The following is a 7,553-nucleotide window of genomic DNA, read 5'->3' as shown; positions in this document are numbered from 1 at the left end:
AAAATAAAAATAAAAATAAAATATTAAAAGAGAAACACTAACTACTCTGGAGGAAAATGTAAGTAGAAATCTTAAAGACATAGACATTGGTAAAGACTTCATGAAAAAAATAATAAATTGCATGGGAAATACTTCAAATAATTAACAACTGGGATCTCATCTCTCTGAAAAGTTTCTACATTTCAAAGCAAATCTCTAACAGAGTAAAATGAAAACCAACAAACTGAGAAAAAATTATAGCTAACTGTACCTCTGATAAAGATCTTCTATCTAGAACATATAAAGAATTTTTTTAAAAGTCAGGCCCCCAAATTCAAATACCCAATCCAAAATTGGGCATCTGAGATTAATATACACTTCTCAGAGGAAAAAATACAAATGGCAAACAAAAATATTTTTAAAATCTTCAACATCATTGTTCATTGAAGTAATGCAAATTAAAACAACACTAAGATTCCATCTTACCCCAGAAAAAATGGCTAACATCACAAAATCAGCTAATAACAAATGCTGCAGGGGTGTGGGAAAACAAAAAGAACTCTTCTGCACTGTTGATGGAAGTACAGACAGGTACAACCACTATGGAAATCAATGTGAAGATTCCTTAAAAAGCTAGGATTGGAGATCCCATTCAAGCCAGCTATTCTTCTGGCAATTTTTCCCGAAGAAATGAAAATCCCACAGTGATATATGTGCACCCATGTTTGTAGCAGTGCTATGTGTCATAGTTAAATCCTGGAAATAACCCTGTACCACAAAAACAAAACAAAAAAAAATAGAAAAACTGAAGAATGGATAAAGAAGATGTAGTATTTTTACACAAGGAAGTATTATTCAGCTATAAAAACAGGATAAATTTGAGACTCTTGTCAGTAAATGAATGCAACTGGAGAACATACTCTTACATGAAATAAATCACACCCACATGTGAAAACATCATATTATCTCCTTAGTATGAAGACCTGAAAAAAAAATGGAATCTGAAGGGTACAATAGATAATGCAAAAGGGAAATAAACTTACTCAAAAATAGAGAGTTACTGAGCTGAGAAGGACAGGAGAGGGAGTGGGAAAAAGAGATATATCTATGCATATACTTTTTGTCTTAATTTCTTATGCACTTCTTTTTTTTCCTTCCTTTTTCCACTTTTACATGCATGTATCTGGTTATATGAATAACTGGTTGGAAGACAACAGTGTATTATAATAAATACCATGAAATTCATGTTACTTTCTTAAGTGAAATTCTGTATCACTTGCAATTTTTCAGTTTTTTGTTTTGTTTTGTTTTTGTTTTTGTGGTACAGGGAATTGAACTCAGGACCCTGCACTTGCCTGGCAAGTGCTTATACTTCTGAGCTATCTCCCTGGCCCAATTTTTCTGTTTTAATAGTATTATGTACTCTCTTTAAAAAATAAAAAAGAAAGAGAAAACTAAATGTGCTCTATACCAGTATATTTCAGCAATCATCATTCTGGGTATTTACCAAAATAGTTGAAAACTTAAATGTACACAAAATGCTACACAATGGTTCTATTAACTTTATTCATAGCAGCTAAAATTTGCAAACAACCAAGATGTCTTTCAACTGTTGAATGCATAGGCAAACTAAGTATGTCCATACAATGAAATACTATCCATCACAAAAGAAACTTGCTATCAAGCTACAAAGAGATGTTATTTTTTTCTCAATATTCTTGTTGAGTGTGTAAGCACTTTCAAAAAATTAAAACAGAACATGTCTAAGTCCATTTGGGATCCTATCACAAAATAGGTCTTAGGCTATTTATAAGCAGAATTTTTTTTACACTGCTGGAAGCTGGGAAGTGCGAAATCAAAGGCACAAAGGATTTGATGTCTAGCAAAAGTTCTTTGTCTTATCCAGAGATAGTGCCTTCTTGTGATGTCCTCACGTGGTGGAAGGCAAGAATGAGTTATGAAAGCACAGATCCTATTTCTGGAGGCAGAGCTCTCCTGGACTAATTACCTCTTAAAAGCCACACAAAGAGATGTTAAGATGTTAACAGATCTTAACTCATGTTGCTAAGTGAAAAAAGTGTATCTGAAAAGCCTACATAAGTGTTATCCTGGATGTCACTAACATACAACATCTCTGCTGGGTGGTACTAAATGATTTCAACACGATGTTGTAGAAAGACAAAACTGTAAAGACAGCAGTGGTTAGTGGTTGCCAGGTGCTTAGGAGAAAATAGGAGCAAGAGATAAACATAGGACAGTAGGTGTGCATCACTGTACATTTCTGAATACCATGCAGTGTACAACACAAAGAGTAAACTTATCTAATGAAGAATGGATTTTTATTAATAATGTATCAGTCTGAGCTCATCAAGTGTAGCATACAAACATACACAGTGTGTGACCAACAGGGATGGAAACAGAGGGAGGGAAGAAGTGTATGGGAATTCTGGATGTTCTGATGAATTTTCTATGAACTTAAAACTGCTGTAAATAATCAAGTTTGCTGAATTTTTAAAACCTTAATAATAAAATAGAGATTAAAATGTACTCTCACAGTCCACCAAAAAGAATTCTACCATATGTAAATTTGAAATATTTTTTATAAGTCAAGCATTTTGATAAAACCTTTAGCCAGACACAGGTAAGTAGAAAACAGATTTTAACCTTTTATTTTGTACATTTCTGTACTTTTTAAATTTTACCCTGTGGGCCAAGAAGATGGCTCAGTGGAATACGTGCTTCCCTGGAAAGTGCAAGGGCCTGAATTCAATCCCCCGGTTCCACAAAAAAAGCAAGCAAGCAAGCAAGCAAGCAAGCAAGAAAGAAAGAAAGAAAGAAAGAAAGAAAGAAAGAAAGAAAGAAAGAAAGAAAGAAAAATTACCCTGTGCAGGCACTTTTTCAATCAAGAAAAATATGTGTATCTGATTTTGAATCTTGACTCCAAAATGTATCACCTAAGTGTCATGACTATCACTTAAACCCAAGTCTCAGCTGGGTGTGGTAGCACATGCCTGTAATTGCAGTGCTTGGGAGGTTCAGGAAGGAGAATCATTGCAAGTTGAAGATCAGCCTGTCCTACAAAGTGAGATCAAGGCCAGTCTGAGCTGCATAGTGAGACCCTTTCTCAAAAAGACCAAAACAAGAAGAATCCAAGCCTCTATTTTCTAATCCAGGGGTAACTAACCAATGACACATTGCTGCAGTGGGCCATTCAAAGCCCTAGAAGTTTCACTCTTTGTGTGGTACACTCTATGATTTTCAGAAAGGTGTAGAATGCACACCTACTGTGCTGCACTCATCCATCACTCCCAGCATCCCCCAGCCACCTGGCAACCACTGACCACTGCTGTCTTTACAGTTTTGTCTTCCTCCAATATCACTGAGTTGAAATCATTTAATACTGCACATCAGAGATGTTATACGCTACCTATGTAGGCTTTTCAGATAGGCTTCTCTCACTTAGCAATATGATTTACAGATTCTATTCTCAGAATGATGATAGAAATATTTGCCTCTGGGACAGTGCTGACAAAACTATGGCATGCATGTTGTAGTTGATTATTTGTATCGCTGAAGGCTCTAAAAGATTTGTGATCACTGCTATAGGGCTTGTTGTGAAGGCTAAAGTAGCTATTGTAATGCCTGACACATTTAAAATGGTAAAAAGGTAATTATATTGCAGATGCAAAAATAATAAAATGTGTAATTCATCAGACATCATTTCAGTATGGTCTAAATATCTCCAGTGCTACAATGTTAAAGAAAACACCAATTAAATAAAAAAAGTTTCAAAAAAAAAAAGATATAGGGACTGCAAATAAGGTGACAAAATCCAATGATTATTTCTTATAGCAATGAGCATTAAGCAGTCACTTCCTAAAATGCATTTATTTGGAGAAAAACCTGGAGAGCATAACAGTGGACACCAGTAAAAGAAATCTAATCATAAAGTTTCTCTTGTAGGGCCGGATTGATTGCTCAGTGGACTAAGTACCTGCTTAGGCAAGTGCAGGTACCAGGGTTCAATCCCTAGCACCCCAAGCCACACTGACCGCACACTAGACTTGCTGAGCCAGCCAAGACTGGGCATGGTAGAGCACTTTTGTAATCCCAGCTCTGGAGAGGCTGAAAACAGGAGAATCACTTTAAGTCCGAGCTGTGTAGTAAGAAATACATTTTTTAAAAAAAGTTGCTCTTGTAAAGTAATCCAATACAAGATTCACAGTCATTAATTCAGATTCTGAAATTTACAGCTTTCTAGTGAAGCTGTTATTGTGATCTTTTGAATCAAATCCTCATTCACAAAAGTTGTAACCAGTCTTCTAGGATTTGTATCCATTGTGGACTTATTTCTTTGAGAGAATTTGTGGAGAAGATTAACATATTTCTCCAAAGCAGAGACCTTTATTAATATAAGCTAAAGACCATTTTTTCACATGGGTGAGAATAAACTAAGAACCAAATCTATATGAGAAAGAAGGGAGAAAAAAGATGCATGCCCACTTCCCCACTTACTAGGAATGGCTCTTCTGATTAATAAAGAATAGACTTTCTGAGGTTCCTACTTCCTGAATCTAAGATTCATTAGACTCCTTAGTAGCTCTTCAAGTTCAGATAATATACATGGTTTTGATACTTTACATTTTATTTCAAAGTATAAAATTCAAAACCATTCTAAAACACTAGTATTTTTAATCTAAAGTTTAAGCATTTGTCCTGTATTATCATCATTTATATTAAAATTTGTGATTGCTTGCATGCCTAGTATATTCTGCTCAAGTCATTTTCAGTTTTTCTTCCATATTTATGGTTTTCTGATATACAACAAATCTAGTTCAGTGTCTCTCATCCCCAATAATTTTTTTTCATTTATGTATTTGGTTAGGGTTTCACTGTGCAGCTCAGACTCGTAGTAATCCTCCTGTTTTCATCCTCCTCAGCACTGGGAATCCAGGCATGTGCCACCATGCCTGGACTCAGTCTCCAGCTCAACATGCCCTGGGGCAGGGCTGGAGCAGCATGCTGGACCAGGGATCAAACCCTTGTCTCTGTGCTTGCCAAAGCAGGTGCTTAGTCCACTGAGCTATCTCAACAGCCCTAATTTTAAATTAAAATTAAATTATGGCTTTTTAAAATCTTGACTAATATTACAGCAAGACTTTAGTCATTATAAATACAAAAACTCATGCAAATGTAAATTGCTTGCCTGCATATCTCATTAAATAGGATGTAGTGATACTGTGTCCTCGTGGAAAGCTATATTTAAAGACTTCATCCAGTTCTCATTGTTATGAACCTTTCATACACCAGTTCCATTCTGGAAGATGTTGACCATCTTTGAACACTCAGAAATCCTTTAAGTTAAGTACAAGCATCCATTTGAGTGGAAAGTTGAATATTCCAATATAAAATAATCTCTAATATAGTTTATATAGTTTCATGAGATGACACCCAGTATTAAAGATTCCTTGTGAAAAGGACACACACAAAATACATAAAAGTTAATTTTATATCAGTATCAAAGGATTCTGATGATGAAACAATATGAGTTTTCATGCCAAGGCCAGCCATATGTCCAAATGCTACAGAGCACTGTTTCTGCAATAAAAGAAAGCATTTCTTCACTTAAGGATTCCAAAGTCCTGAAAATCTCTGGTTGTAAACCACAGCCTTATCTTATAAAGAGACTAATAAGAAAACCCAAATATAAAATACAGAAAATCTACATAAGGACAAGAAGGAGAAAGTCAGAAGTGAAATCTTCAGCTGCGACATGAAGTAGAAGACAGACATGTGCACTAAGATGCTACACATCGCTAAAAGCCATGTAGTGGATTTCTGTACTGAAGTCTCTCCTTGCAGTAACTAACATCTGGTTTCCCTTTTCTTCTACCTCAGCTCTGATGCGGTTCTGATAAAACTACAACTAGTCTGACTCCCAGGATGGGTAAGTGACTCAAAGTAAGCTCACCTACGTTATCAAAACTCATATTCTAATATGTTGGTTGGAACTATAGAAAAGCAGAGGCATGCCTTTCTACTTAAACAACTAGAGAAACAGGACATCAAACTAAACTACATATAGCTTTTTTTATTTTTTTATTTTTATTTTTAGGGAAGGGTCTACACGGTGTTCAGGGTCTCACTACTAGATCCCATTCATAGTGATCCTCCTGTTTACAGCCTCCCAAGAGCTGGAATTACAGGCACATGCCACCACGCACTGTCTCAATTGCTTTCTCAGGGGCCAGCACAACAGGCCTGGGGATTGAACCCAGACCCTGTACCTGCTTGTAGGCACTTTAATTCTCTGAGCTATTTGGCTGGCCCTAAACTACATATAGCTATTTTATCACCAAAAGTAAAGCCAAGACAACAAACTTAATCTTAACCACCTTGGAGTCAAAAGATACAGTAAATGTTTCATTTTTCAATTTAATGCACTAAAATGCACACTGTGAATAATCCCTCCTCACTTTAAATACTTTTCCTGCTGTTCTGGCCACAGTCTGAAGCAGTTCTGGGAGTTCTCTTTCATGAGTATTTTTAGTTGAGCTGCATATCTGTGCTGATGTCTTGAATGGTTGATTCAAAATGCCTACCTTTCATGATAAGTTTGATTCTGGGGAGAAGCCAGAAGTCAACTCGGTGCCAAATCTGATAAATAAAGAAGACAAGGACACACTGTAATGTTGTTACAAACCTGCTTTCCATTGCTTGGCTCTTTGCAGCAGTATTCAAAAATTTTTAACAGAAAAAAAACAATAAAAATAATACAAAATTTCAAAACAAGATAATAGAGTAATAGTGGTTAATACACCACATAATGATTACCAGTACATTACAGATTACAAGATACAGGCATGAAGAATTGATCAAATAAAAACACAAACCTTTCTTTTCAATGAACTAAGAGAAATTAGTAATATGAAATAAATCAGAATCACATGTATAAACATCAACTTGTTCCCTTAGCCTTTCCTGAACGCCATGAGGTGACAAGTTAGGTTGCTGGGCTTCTCGTTTTCATTGCGAAGATAGCTCTACCACCAAGATGGTTGATGTACCTAAAACCCGAAGGACTTTCTGTAAGAAGTGTGGCAAGCATCAGCCTCACAAAGTGATCCAGTATAAGAAGGGCAAGGATTCCCTGTATGCCCAAGGAAAGGGGCGCTACGATCGGCAGCAGAGTGGCTACGGTGGACAGTCGAAACCCATCTTCCGGAAGAAGGCCAAAACTACAAATGAGGTTGTGCTGAGGCTTGAGTGTGTGGAGCCCCACTGCAGATTGAAGAGAACGTTGGCCATAAGGGATGCAAGCGCTCTGAACTGGGAGGAGACAAGAAGAGAAAGGGCCAAGTTGTCCAGCTCTAACCTCGTGCTTCACTTTAAGGCAAATTTGTTGAAGCTATAGAAAGATTAGCTGTAGGAAAATAAATGCAGTGGTAACCACAAAAAAAAAAAAAAAGAGTTGTTCCCTTAGTGTTACAAGCTGAAAGAGTAAATAAGATCCAAATTGTACAGTGGATATTGTAAAATGGGAATAAACTGTTTGCCATATTTTTTAATCACAC

General features: G+C 36.3%; 1 pseudogene; it reads left to right on the top strand.

Annotated features, from left to right (window-relative positions):
• Positions 1–7,033: 7,033 nt before the first annotated feature.
• On the top strand, positions 7,034–7,353 carry LOC101589570 (annotated as a pseudogene).
• The last annotated feature ends 200 nt before the right edge of the window (positions 7,354–7,553 follow it).

Source organism: Octodon degus, unplaced genomic scaffold (genome assembly GCF_000260255.1).
Source record: "Octodon degus isolate 3935 unplaced genomic scaffold, OctDeg1.0 scaffold00091, whole genome shotgun sequence".
Lineage (NCBI taxonomy): Eukaryota > Metazoa > Chordata > Mammalia > Rodentia > Octodontidae > Octodon > Octodon degus.
Note: the sequence above shows the minus strand (reverse complement) of the source record. Positions and strands in the feature narration are given on the sequence as shown.